Raw genomic sequence first — 14,922 nt, forward strand, 5'->3', positions numbered from 1 at the left:
AGCAGTGTTTTATACCAAGGGAGACAATGCAATAAGAACAGGTTTGGTTTGTGGGGATAAAAATGAGCTCCATTTTGGACATAACAAATTTGAAGCAACTGTACAAAATACAAGTTGGGATAAACAGAAGGCAGTTAAATAAATCATTTTGGAGACTAGGAATGAAGCCTGGACTGGAGCTGTGGATTTGGGTGTCAGGTGCTTATCAGTGGCAGTCTGAACAAGGGGAATAAATAAGATCTCTCAAGGAGCATGGAGAAAATAAGGCAGGGGATAGAGGCTGCTGATCTCCCAACATGTTAGGTGCAAGTGTGGGAGGAGAAGCCAAGAAAAGCAACTGAGAAGAACAGAATATTCATCATCTGAAGGAGGACCAAGGATCTGTGCTATCACAAAAAGAGGCTCGAAGGCTGGAATAAAATGTGGTCAGCGGAGCTGAATTCCACCAAGGACATAAGCAAAATAGAGGATTTGTTTAGATTCAACAGTCTGAACACAGCCCCGAAGAGAGTCAAGAGAATTGGATCAAGTGCACAGGTAGGGAAATCAGTCTGGGAGAGGGAAGAGATGACTTGGCTTCCCAGATTAGACATAAGATCAGAGGAGGCTGAGGGCAGAGAAAGGAAGTTTGCAGAGTGGATGTAGGAAGTTGAGGAAGTTTGTGCCAATGGACTCATTTTGACTGAAGAGGCAGCTCTGTATACTTGCTGAGAGAACATTAGGCAGCAGTGCGGAGGACTCTGAAGACAGCCAATGGTATTTGCAGGGGATGCTGTAGGAAATTCTTCTCCCTCCCCGGACACCACTTCCTTGGTACCCACCTGACCCCATGCCTAACACTCAGAAAACTATTTTAATTAATAAATTAAATTAAATTTTAGACTTATTTATTCTTATTATTGAGTGCCTATGTAGTACAAGGTACTATGCTGAACTCAAGAGATGTAAAGATGTCAGAATGTTTGGAGAACTGTAAATGCTCCCCACTGAAATTTTACCAGTGTGAAGTCTACTCATCCTTCAGGTCTCATCTTAAAATGACACTTCCTCAGAGGTACCAGTCCTCACTCCCTAGACTAGGTTAGGTCTTCCTCTCCAACATTGTCAGCATGCCATATGCTTTTGCTTCATAGCTCCTATAGTAATGATAACTAATTAGTCACAAATAATCAAATATGTAATATAAAAATTAATGTATATAGTTTTTAATATCTATCTCCTTTGCCCACGAGATCAATAAGTGTGTTATTGCTGGATGCTCTGCACCAACAAATAGCATTATATCTATTAATTCATTCATCCAATAAGTATTCAGCCCCCCAAATGAGAAACATAGTGTATATAACAGATGCCCAGGAAATATTTGTTGAGTAAATGAATGAATAAATAAATGAACTCCCATAGGAAGGTTCATTTCTGAAAAATAAAGTCTAGTCAGTAATCTATAATCACAATTTGATATGGTGCCAACTACTTGCTAAAGGGATTCCAAGTATGGGGTACTCACTGGGGTGAATTCAAATGGGAAAGCTACCTTTTGACAGAAATGGTGATTTAGGAGGAAAAGTATGAATGTAGATTGGATGCTAAGAGGGTGGGCGGCCCACAAAAGAAAACCTTATTGCTAGAACCGCTCTTAATAGGCTGGGCCTTGCTGCATACTACAGCAAAAGGAAGAGAATGTCTCTTATCTTAAGTGGACCATGAATAATACTTATGTTCTACTTCTAACCAAAAACATATATATGCTAGGTTATAGGATTGCTGGGGACTAGGACTCATTGTACAATTCTGTAAAAAGAAATATCATCATACTTTTGAATCTCTCTGATTTAATTAAAGTTTAGAAATAAAAAAAAGCTTTGTTTTTATTTCTACTTTCTTTTTACTACTCTGAAAAAGAACGATGATAGGAGCCTACCATAAGGAGCAGCAACATAAAAACAGCAAAATGATAAACATTACTGGTCCAGACAGCTCAAATCTGTCTACCTTGTAAGACACAGACTTGCGAACATTTTCTTGGCATATCTGGTCTGTTTGAAGTAAATAGAGTGTAAAAAGACCTTTCCCATTTTTTTTAAATTCCATTGACCCTCTTAAAAAGACCAATGAGTCTTTTAATAACTAAACAGTAAGTCTGGAAATCATACCTAATCCTAGGAAATTTTACACTGTTTGGGTGATCTACAACAGCAAAGACTTTTTAAAAACCTTTCCTGCACTATCTTTTTGCAAATAAATCACTCTCGCAAACAACTTTTAAAATCAGGAGACCTCCAAAAGAAATGCCATTTGGTTTGCAAAAGTTTCCTTGGCCCTGACTATATTCACCCAATCCAGGGTCTCTCTAAACTTCCATCCTTACCCATATTTTTAGTGTAGAGGAAAAACAAAACCTGTTATCATTTTCATGTTCTGCCCCCAGCTGCTTACAAAATCAAAATAAACAAACCAAAGCTAATTAAAGGAAAAGTCAGAGCTAGTACTAAGCTAGTATTCACTAAGATGGTTGTACCAGTTGTTAAAAAGTTGAAATACTTCTAGACCACCTAAGTTTCCCTCTTTCTTTCCAGCAACCCCATAATCTAACAAGTAAAATGTTAATGATTTGTACCTACAGAGAAATCTATTCTGACAAGTCAATGCCTATGCTGTTTATGATTAAAGATAGAGATTGAAATGATAGAGAGATATACATAGGTATATATCATTCTTAAATAGGAAAACTACATTCAGTTCAGCATCCACTTCCTTATTCCCTTTAGTTGCATCATAGGTCTCTCCAGCTCCTAAGCAAATAGATTAACTTCACAATTAAAGAAAATAAGAAGCCAATGTATATATAAATAACCCTGTATTTCCACAGAGATATATTAGAGCAGAGCTGGCACAAAAGAAGACTATTATAAAGAAAACCCAACTTACAATTTTCTTTTCTTCTATTTATTTATTTATTTTTATTATACTTTAAGTTCTGGGGTACATGTGCAAAATGTGTAGGTTTGTTAAACGTAGGTATACACATGTCATGGTGGTTTGCTGCATCCATCACCCCATCATCTACATTAGGTATTTCTCCTAATGCTATCCCTCCCCTAGGCCCAAACCCCCTGACAGGCCCCAGTGTGTGATGTTCCCCTCCCTGTGTCCATGTGTTCTCATTGATCAATACCCACTTATGAGTGAGAACATGCAGTGTTTGGTTTTCTGTTCCTGTGTCAGTTTGCTGAGAATGATGGTTTCCAGCTTCATCTATATGCCTGCAAAGGATATGAACTCATCCTTTTTTATGGCTGCATAGAATTCCATGGTGTATATGTGCCACATTTTCTTTATCCAGTCTGTCATTGATGAGCATTTGGATTGGTTCCAAGTCTTTGCTATAGTGAATAGAACAGAAAACCAAACACCTCACATTCTCACTCATAAGTGGGTGTTGATCAATAAGAACACATGGACACAGGGAGGGGAACATCACACACTGGGGCCTGTCAGGGGGTTAGGGCCTAGGGGAGGGATAGCATTAGGAGAAATACCTAATGTAGATGATGGGGTGATGGATGCAGCAAACCACCATGGCACGAGTATACCTACATTTAACAAACCTACACATTCTGCACATGTACCCCAGAACTTAAAGTATAATAAAAATAAATAAATAAATAGAAGAAAAGAAAATTGTAAGTTGGGTTTTCTTTATAATAGTCTTCTTTTGTGCCAGCTCTGCTCTAATATATCTCTGTGGAAATACAGGGTTATTTATATATACATTGGCTTCTTATTTTCTTTAATTGTGAAGTTAACCTATTTGCTCAGGAGCTGGAGAGACCTATGATGCAACTAAAGGGAATAAGGAAGTGGATGCTGGACTGAATGTAGTTTTCCTATTTAAGAATGATATATACCTACTCCCTGCTATCCCTCCCCTACCCCCCCACCCCCAACAAGCCCCGATATGTGATGTTCCACTCCCTGTGTCCATGTGTTCTCATTGTTCAATACCCACTTATGAGTGAGAACATACAATGGAAATTTTCTAATAAACTTTGCCACACAGTTAAAAGCTGTGAGACAAAATATTATTAGAATCATGTGTGTTTAAGGCCTGAGGTGTGTGGACCTGTTACATATTTAAAGTGTTATTTCTCCTGATACTGTGAGGTCGCCTGACAGCTCACCATCCTGTCAGCCCTTCCCAGAGTGTGTCTTCTTCCACCCAGGCTCCACCCGGTCACTATTTAAACATGTCTCTCATGCTCTGTTAAAAGTTCCCAGTTATTTATTTTCCTCTTCCTTTTATCTAGGTGTTTACAGTTTCTAAATGACCAGGGTATTTTTCAAGAACAACCTATGAAAATGCTGGGAATATGAGGCTGAATGTTAATAAATCAATGAGTTCCTTTCAGGCAAAGAGCATGCCACTGCTCATGTACCAATGCTCACTTTTACATGACTCATCAACTGATAACTAGCATGCAGTTGTAACTGGATGGTCCTTGTGGAGCCTAAACTGACATGAGTCTGGGTGTGAAGCCAGAGGTATTCTCTCACCCAGTGCCTTATGGATGAGCTCATTAACATGAGGACACAGGGATCCCATGAGAAGAAATTCATCTTACATTAAGAATTTGGAATAGAGACAGAGATGAGGACAATGTAAGGAAGGACATAGCATCCACTCCAGCCCCAACCTAGAGGCTCCACTGGACCCTGAGGAGGGGAGGACCTTCCTTTTCTAAGGGAGTTCTGGGGCTGTAGTGAATGGCAAGGGGGTCCTGTGATCCTTTGGAGTGCAAACATCTTTAGAAGTTCAGTTAGAGTGGTGGGAAAAATTGTAAAATGGACACAAACTTTCTTGGAAGGCCAGAGAGTTTTGCAAAAGCCTCAGAACAGGATTTGGCTGAAAACAGCCAGATTCTCTTATCTGGTGCCTGAAAGCTTAGGTTAGATAACAAGGATAAATAAAGAAACTGATCTAGATAAGTTAGTTCACTTAGGCCTTGGAACCTAGCCTTTAATCATCTACAGGACTGCTATCCCCAGGGAGGATGACCATGTTAATTACCCACAAGTTTGTTGACTCAAAGCCTCTGTTATTAAATCTGTACTGAATAAATGCCTGCAGCGCCAGCTGGTGAAGGCCATGCTGCTGACTCTTGACAGCATCCTCCAGGCCATGCTGCTGACTCTTGACAGCATCCTCCTCGATATCTGTGAGTGGCCTGGACCCCTAGCCCACTCCTTCAGTGGATATCTGTGTCTGAGTGCATTTGTTCATCTGTCTCTGGGTCAGAGTCTGCAGGTCAGACCCAACACACATCAGCAAGAGGGCATGGGTAAGACTCCTCCCTTAATTACCCTGTAAGCAGTAGATAACAACAGAGTCTCTGGAGAAGAAAACATGAGATACTTGGGTCACATGAACACAGAGAGAAACACATTAGGGCCTCCCAGAAATAACTAAAAAGGGATAAGAGAGGCACTGTAGTCCCTCATGACCTGGTGCAAGTGGGAACCAGAAGATGAAGATTCTGGCTGTTCCTGTGACCTCTATACACCAGGAGCTAGTGAGGCCTAGCAACATCATTCTGGATTTCACTCAGTCACCTGCTAAAAGGGAAACCTTAGACAAGCTAAATTTAACATGGTTTAACTGAGCAAAAAAACTATTCAGGAATTAGGCAGTCTCCAAATCAGAATACATTCAGAGAGATTCCAGCACTGCTGTATGGATGAAGAAAATTTATGTACAGAAAAAGGAAAGTGACATACAGAAAATGGAAGTGAGGTACAGAAACAGCCAGAATGGTTATAGCTTGGTGTGTGCCTCGCTGTGTGCTTATGTGAACACAGTTTAAACACTTGGCCATCTTTGACTGGTTGAAACTCATTGATTAGCACAAGAGTAGGTTATGGCCTGTTTACACATCCAGTTAGATTACAGTTCATTTTATACAGAGAAACCTTTAGTCTGAATTTAAAATATATACGGAGGCAGCTCTAGGCTAAACTTAATTTTAACAACCTCCAGGTTAAGATGCACTGTCACTCTTTCTAACCATCTTCTGGGAAGCAGAGAGGTAGAAAGGTCTAGCATATAACTTTTTATTTTTTATAAAAAGGGCCCTAAGTGAAGACCCCCTTCCAAGTCATTGGTCCACACATACAAAGAATGTCACTGGGGCTGTCAAGAGGGAAACAGCAGTGCTGTTCAGGAGAGTCTGGTGATATCCCTGCCATGGGCCTCTGCTTTTCTGGTTATGAACTCGGAAATAGCATTCCACACAATGGAAAAGTCTGAACTTGTTGAGATATTGTTGTCAGGGATAACTTTTCTCCTCTATTTAAAGTAGTGTATCTAAACCTTTTTTCTCATTATTGCTCCCCAGATTTTCTTAAGCTTTTTTTCTCTTATCCTGTCCCCAGTGAAATGAAATTTCAATCCACAGATTTGCGTATGTTTATGTACTGTATGTTAGCTGCACTTCATGCACTAAAAAAAAAAGTAAGAATTTTTTTCCCCACCAACAACCAATATTTACTCCCCTGGTGGTGAGAATGAAAGATTTAGATTTATTTTACTTTCACAGCATCTTGGGACCTTGGCCTGCAACCCTTTGTCCCATCTGAGACCCAGCTCATTCCCCCACTGAAGCCAGCCCTCAGGGACCTAAAACTCTGCATCATGCACACAGCTGAGATGGTACCCATGTGTGCCCAAACACCATGGCTTGTGGTTATTACATCCCAAACCAGTTAGCTGCTGCTTGGCAAGTATTTCCAAGAGATAGCCACTTTTGTTTTACTGCTAAATCACATGTGCCTCTCAAATGCAACCCACTACTACTTATTAATATAGTTAGATATGTCCTGAGCTTCTCTAGGACACCATAGTCTAATAGCTTTTCCCCCATGATTCGGAAAATCTAACTCCCCTTTTAATACCAGAAATACTTTAAAACTACATAGGTTCTATGCAATAACCCTTTATGTAAAATTCTTTAAAACTTACCAAAATCCAAACTCCTCATTTCTCATAATCTATACTGTCAAATCCTTGGTGAAGGTGGCAAAAATGGCAAAAAATAAAAACACACAGTAGTTTGTTCATCTCCCCACTCACAACTCAAAGAAAGTAAACTTCTCCCTTTTCACCACAGGTTCTAACAATTCTCAAAAAGTGAATTTTTAAATGGAGAAGGTGTTTTCCCATTATATTAAGCAGGAGGAATCATTAAACAGGCACCTACTACTCTGGGGGAAAGTCTACACATTCAATTCTAGTCATCATAAAATAAAAATATCCTAAACAGAAACTTTGTACTACACCATGGCACCTTCAGCCTTCATTTAGTGGTCTCACCTTCTCAGTAAGTCCACCCCAAGGCTGCTGATGGCATCCAATTAATCAACCAAGTATCAGACTTTGTGTTGGAGAGCAATGAAGTGTTAATGAGGACCACGTGCAATTTTGAATGGCCTCCATGTGACCAGCCATGCCACAAAATGGAGAGGAAAGGCTCAGGATGGAGCAATTAGGAATCTGAGAGAGCAACTCCAAGTAGTTACACTGTATGTGTTTCACTGTGCCGTGGGCCTCAGAAAGATTCCAAATTACTGGTGGTTTGTGTCAATTCAGTTTCAACATATGTTATTTTCAAAATCTGTTAAGAGGGTTTCTAATTCACTTAGGTGATTGTGGGCCCATTATCCTTTGACACATAAGAATCTAATAGTTTAATACCTTAGGAAGAATGCATACATTGGAAAAGTAAACATCTCCAAATTAGTCACACTTCAACTAACCATGGTTATTTGTGAACATATCTGAAATATGCTTTGAAAGACTTGAAATCAAGGCCAATGTCAGTTTTTAATCAGTCTTTAAGATTCACACATTTTCATTTTCATCAATAATTTATCAGCCTGACACCAATAGCATGTTGATATTCATGACTTTTGTAGAATTTCTAACTCAATATTTCTCAGTCAGGCGCATACCTTTGAGTGGCCTGAGAGATTTTGAACATTGACACACTGATAACTACACCAGGATGAGTTGAGGGATTGTGGTCTGAGAGCAGGCTCTGGAATCCTTATTTTTAAATAGCTGCCCAGAGTTCAGTTTGCATAAAGTTTTAGGAATAAATGAACTAGTCCTTTACAGCATGATTCAGTTAACATTTTCATTCATATACAACTAAAGATGTTGTGTGTACTTTTACTTACATATAACTTTAAATTGTCTGTGTGTGGAGTGAGGTAAAAATGCTCAGAAGATGTGGTGGTCTTTTTCTGAGGTGGATACTTGTGGTTGCCTTCTGTTCTGGTTAATACCTGTATATAACAAACCACCACAAAATTAGGGGTGTAAAGCAACATTTGTTTATGCTCACAGATTCTAGGGGTAATTCACACAAGGGACGGCAGGGAGGCTTATCTTTTCTCCATGTCTGTGGCCTCAGTTAAGGCAACTCTTAAGCTAGGGATAACCTGATAGCTGGAGGAGGAATCGTCGGGAAGCTCCTTTATTCACATGCTTGGCAATTGTGCTGGGATGCAGTACTCAGCTGGGACTGTTGAGCAGAGCACCTCATACAGCCTCTGTAGTGGCTTGGGCTTCCTCATAGCATGGCAGCCTCAGGATTGTCAAATTTCTTAATACAGTGTAAGTGTTCCACCTGATGATGTAGAAACTGCAAAACCTTACATCACCTTACATCACTTCTGCTTAATTGCCCAAAGTAAAAAAGCAAAAATGAAACAAGCTCATGGAGGAATTTCAGACACTATCCGTAGACTTATGAGGACTAAATTTGGAAACTGGGGGGAAGGGGAGTGGACACAACCTATAGTGCTATACTGTTTCACCATCTCTACCCCGCTTTGGCTTAAAGCAAGCTCTAATTAGAGATCCCCCGCTTCACATTCCTGACTTAGGCAAAAAGGAACACACATACACATAGAAATTTTGCGCTATCAACCTGTGGAGGGCACGTGGTCAGCTATCCCACTGAGCTGAAAATTGGAAAGCAAGACATGTGCCTGTGAGTATGAGAAAAATTCCTTTTATACACCTGCAAACAATTTTCACCCTCCACATAGTGCTTTCTTAAGCGATTCTATTAACATCCTGTATGTTTTCATGGTGTTTCACAGTTTTCAGAGAGCCTTCTCATTCACTTTCTTATTTAGAATTCACAGGTAGAAATTCCTGTAGTGGGTTTTAAAATCCCCATTTTTCAGAGTTGAAGATATCGAGCAGTGTGCTTGCAGTTACACTGCTACTGTATGGCAAAGCCAGTACTCTGAGCCAGGTCTCTTGTACATCACCCCACACTTCATTCCACAGGAGTTTATCTAATTATCTTCACAAATGACACCATGGAAAGTCTTTCCTTGCATATCTCAGCCACTTTACTAAAAGCTTCTGAGCTATCAATCCAAAATAGTTGTTCATTTATATATCATTAGCTTGCATTAACTGAGCGCTTACTATATTATATGTCTGATATGCTCGTATTTCTCATGTATTGTCTCTTCTCATTACAAGATGATATTGTTTGAATGTATGTCCCCACCAAATCTCATGTTTTATTGTAATCTCCAGTGTTGGAGGTGGGACCTGGTGGGAGATATTTGGATCATAAGGGTGGATTTCCTCATGGATGGCTTGAGCCATCCCTTGGTGAAAAGTAAGCTCTCACTCAGAGTTCACACAAGATATGGTAGTTTAAAAGTGTGTGGCACCTTCTCCCACAATTATCTCTTCCTTACGCCTGCTTTCACCATGTGATGTGCCTGCTCCCACATCACGTTCCACCATGATTGTAAGCTTCCTGAGGCTTCTCTAGAAGCTGAGTAGATGCCAGCATCAAACTCCCTAGACAGTCTACAGAACCACGGGCCAATTAAATATCTTTTCTTATAAATTACCCAGTCTCCAGTATTTATTTATAGCAGTGCGAGAATAGCCTAAGGCAGAAAATTGGTACCGAGGAATGGGACATTGCTATAAAGACACTTGAAAATCTGAAAGCAACTTTGGAACTGGGTAACAGGAAGAGGCTGAAAGAGTTTGGAGGGCTTAGAAGATGATAGGAAGATGAGGGAAAGTTCATAACTTCCTAGAGACTGGTTAAACGATTATGATGAAAATGCTGATAGTGATATGGACAGTGAAGTCCAGGCTACTGAGATCTCACATGGAGATGAGGAACTTACTGGGAACTGGAACAAAGGTCATTTGTGTTCTGCGTTAGCAAAGACCTTGTCTGCATTCTGTTTATGCCCTAGGAATCTGTGGAAGTTTGAACTTCAGAGTGATGATTCAGGGTATCTAGCAGCAGAAATTTCTAAGCAGCAAAGCATTCAATATGTGACTTGGCTTTTTCTAACAGTCTAAATTCAGATGTGAGAGAAAAGAAATGACTTAAAGTTGGGATTTTTATATTTAAAAGGGAAGCAGAGCATAAAAGTTTAAAAAAATTGCAGGCTGGCCATGTGACAGAGAAAGAAAACACTTTTTTTGAGAGAGGAATTCAAGCGGGCTGTAGAGCAACAAAGTGCTAGAGAAATATGCATAACTAAAAGGGAGCCAAGTACTAATAGCCAAGACCATGGAGAACATGTCTTAAAAGTATTTGAGAGACCTTTCCGATAGCCCCTCCTATAATAAACCCAGAGGCCTAGGCGATAAAAATGGAAAAATGGTTTTGTGGGCCAGGCCCAGGGCCCCCACTACCCTATACAGCCTCAGAACACTGCTTCCCACATCTCATCTGCTCCAGCTCCAACTGTGGCTTAATGGACCCCAAGTATAGCTTAGGCCACAACTCCAGAGGGTATAAGCCATAAGCCTTGGTGGCTTCCATGTTGTGTTAAGCCTGAAGCCACATAGAATGCAAGTATGAAGGCCTGCCACCCTCTACCTAGATTTCAGAGAATATATAGAAAAGCCTGTTTGTCGAGGCAGAAGATTCCTGCAGGGGTGGAGCCCTCACAGAGAACCTCTACTATGGAAGTGCAGAGGGGAAATGTAGGACTGGAGGCCCCACATAGAGACCCCACTGGAGCACTAACTAGTAGAGCTTGAGAAGGGGGCCACCCTCCACCAGACCCCAGAATGGTAGATCCATCAGTGACTTGTATCCTGTGCCTGAAAAAGCCACACACTATTTTAATTTGTGATAGCAGCTCTGGGAGCTGAACCTTGCAAAGCCACAGAGGTGAAGGTTCCCAAGGCCTTGGAACCCACCCCTTACACCAGTGTGCCCTGGATGTGGGACATGAAGTCAAAGGAAACTATTTTGAAGCCTTAAGATTTAATGACTGCCCTGCTAGGTTTTGAACTTGCATCAGGCCTGTAGCCCCTTTCTTTTGGAAATTTTCTCCCTTTCGGAATGAAAATGTTTACCCAATGCCTAAACCCTCATTGTATCTTGGAAGTAAACAACTTGTTTTGATTTTATGGGCTCATAGGTGGAAGTAACTCATCTCTAGATAAAATTAGGACTTTTGACTTTTTAATTAATACTGGAATTAGTTAAGACTTTGGGAAACTGTTGGGAAGGTATTGTTGTATTTTGCAATATAAGGATGTGAAATTTGGGGAGCCAGAGGGGACCTGACAGGAGGTGTTTAGATCATGAGGGTATATCCTTCATGTATGTCTCGGGACCCTTGGTGATAAGTGAGCTTTCACTCAGTTCACACAAGATCTGCTGGTTTAAAAGTGTGTGGTACCTCCCCCTGGCCAGCCATTCTCTCTCCCTTGCTTCTGCTTTCACCATGAGAAGTGCCTGCTTCCACTTTGCCTTTTGCCATGATTTTAAACTTCATGAGACTTCCTTAAAAACCAAGCAGATGCCAGCACCGTGCTTCCTGTATAGCCTGCAAAACCATGAGCCAATTCAGTCTCTTTTCTTATAAATTGCCCAGTCTCAGATATTTTTTATAGCAGTGCAAGAATGGCCTAACACACAAGATAGGCCATTACATTTCCTGTAATGTGCATGTTCATTCACATGATGTAGATAAATCAGGGATACAGTCCCCAAGACACAAAATCATGATAGTTCATATACAATTTTTAGCAAGGTGACTACGATTTACACCACCTAGCAGTACCAGGTAAATGCAGAAACGCCGACCCCTTGAATGCAATGACCATAGGATAAACACAAACACAAACATACTACCTCATCTTTTCTCTCTTACCCCACTTGACCCGCAGGCTTTCCCCTATGAGTGTGTATACAGTGCTGTCCTCTCAAATTTTCTTGCTAAAAATATTCACTGCAACATCCCAAACAGGAATAAGCATCCTGAGCAGATGAATCCAAGCAGCAAGTGAGAAGGGAAACCCTTAAGTCTTGAGAAGAAGCTTAAAACAACAAAACATTTTAAAAACACTAAAATATTTACAAAGACGCAAGAGAACTTGTGATAGCACAAAACAAGAGATCTAACAGAATCCATGTTGTGCACCATCAGTGACAGTACATCACAAACAAAAGAAACCTATCAGCAGGAACAACTGTGAGAGCTGCAGCGTCTCCTGATTAAGCCTGAGGAAAGTGTAAATAATGTTGATGATGATGCAGACCATGACGACTAAAGTCCAGTAACTGCCACCAGAGGGAAATACGCCACTAGAATTGGGCCAATGGGCACCCACAGGCATTGAAAGCAATTACTCCACCAAGCAAAGCACCCAGCACCTATCAGCCTCTCATCTCACTTGAAGCCATACATGCAGCTTTTGAAAGAAAGGAGAAAATGGCCTAACAACAAATGCTGCATTTCTATTATAAATTAATATAAAGGTAAACAGGACAAACCATAGCACCGTAAGTGTGAGAACATTTTGTCCTACTATTTTCTTCCTTCTCTGTAACTCAGAAGCCCCTACTGTGCACTTACAACTTACCAAGCAAACCCTGTGCTTTCTGTAAGGTGAAGCACTTATGTACCATGGTATTTTTAAAATTTTATTGGGGACTTGAGATGTTTAAAGCTTTCATTAGGGTTTTAGAAGATTATTCCTTACTAGACTATACAGGTGTTGTATTTCACCCAATTAAATTTTTCCCAGAAGCCTCATCATTTTTACTGCATGAAATTCTACAATGCATTGATTTTTTAGAAAGATGTATATGGCACTATAGGAGAAATAACTATATTATCTCATTTAATCTTCAACTTACTCTACTTTACAAGAGAAAACATTGGGTATGATTTTCATTGAGCACCAAATTTTAAATCTCGTACATTTTCTCCCAAACTGTGTTCCCCATCTTTCTTCTAATGTAATGTTAGCTGAATTTGTCCACCATTCAAAAGCCTTTTCCTAGGACAACATGCTGAGAGAAATCACAGAGGGGCAGCTCCCAGCCCTGCTGAAAGGAGGAAACATGCTTGGCAAACTGGTTTCTAGTATTTAGGTCAAAAGTTCACATACACACACACAAAGTTCTCATGAGAAGTTCTTAAGGCCAAAAGAAAAAGCAGAGCGACTACCAAGACACAGATCCTAGAGTGCAAAAAATGCAACTGGCAATCTGAAATAATGCAGGCAGCTTCTCCAAAGTGACTGATAACTCTTGAGATACTTTCCCCAGGGTCTACTGCAGAGAAAGAATTAGAAAAGACCAGCTTGGGACCCTTCTCTATGCCTTTTAAATGTTGTTTCTGTCGCTTGGAACTTTCATATTTCTGCATCAGACTGTTCTCCTTGCTACATTTCACACTCCCTCTGGCTTCACATCAGAAGAACAAGGTCAGTATTTGTTTGTAATGGAATAAGGGTGTGATGGTGAATAATACAGATGTATATTTTACTTGGAACAAATGCAGTTCACCTTTCTTATCTGAGTCAACTCAGATCTTGAGAGAGGCTGCACTGTACAAGCCTTCAAAAGAAGGCCCTTCTTGGGTATTCAAAACATTTTATCAAGCCTCAAGATCCTCTCATTTCAAGCAAGAAGCACTTACAAAGAAAAAGGCAGTTTGTGGGATGAATTTTTAATGTTGACAGAAAAACCAGATTACCTTGGTGGAACTGGTGTCAGGAGGAGTTAAATAAATGAATTCAAGTAAGTACATTTTTAATACCCTGGAATGGTACATTCTCTCAGGTCTTTTGCTTTGGGTTTTTCAGAGAGATTCAGAATACATGTTTCTACATTTATTTAAAGCAAAATGTTAAGGCCAAGATGAAGATAATCAATTCTAATCAGCTTTTGGAGTAGAAACAGGACAGGATCAATCTTGCAGCACTCAACAGACTATCTCCCATTTGGAACTAAAAATGCAGAGCATAAACATTCCATTAGGTCCCTAATTTATTTAATTTGCGGCCACATGTGTCTGTCTAACCTTGACCACAGAATCAGAATGTTGAAAAGACTTTGAAGGTTCATCGAATCCACACCCACGCCTATGAAAAGACCTCCCATTAACCCTCCAGACACATGGGGACTTACCCCGTCTTTAAAGACCTCCACGAAGTCCTACAAAAAGTGTTAGAATACCAGCTCTCTTGCCAGCGGTCTACTGAGACTGTAGAATTTGCATTGGCCCCACCTCCATTAATCAACCCCACTCCAGCCCCTCAGAATCATCCCCTTTGCTCTACTCTTTAATACTCAACATCTGCCCACAGCTTATGTGTGTTGCATTGCCAAGCTCTGGCCCCTAAGCCAGCTGAGGCCTGTTCTAGTCTATTGAAGCCAAGGCACAGGTGTGGCTCTCAGGCAGCCCAAGCCCCTCCTGGTATTCCCCATGCAGCCATTGGCAGTGCTTCAGCTTCTGAGCAGCTAGTGAGAGGAGAGGCAAATTCCTAAACACTCAGGAACTTTGGAGTGTTTCATTCTTTGCAAGAAAAAATGATTCATGGATCTTTTATTAGGGAGGCTG

The 14,922-nt window shown here is 40.5% G+C and overlaps 1 pseudogene; it reads left to right on the plus strand.

Annotated features, from left to right (window-relative positions):
- Positions 1 to 420: 420 nt before the first annotated feature.
- Positions 421 to 14,922, plus strand: part of LOC108289988 — a 28,017-nt pseudogene continuing 13,515 nt past the window's right edge.

Source organism: Cebus imitator, unplaced genomic scaffold (assembly GCF_001604975.1).
Source record: "Cebus imitator isolate Cc_AM_T3 unplaced genomic scaffold, Cebus_imitator-1.0 Scaffold418, whole genome shotgun sequence".
In the NCBI taxonomy this organism is placed as follows: Eukaryota; Metazoa; Chordata; class Mammalia; order Primates; family Cebidae; genus Cebus; species Cebus imitator.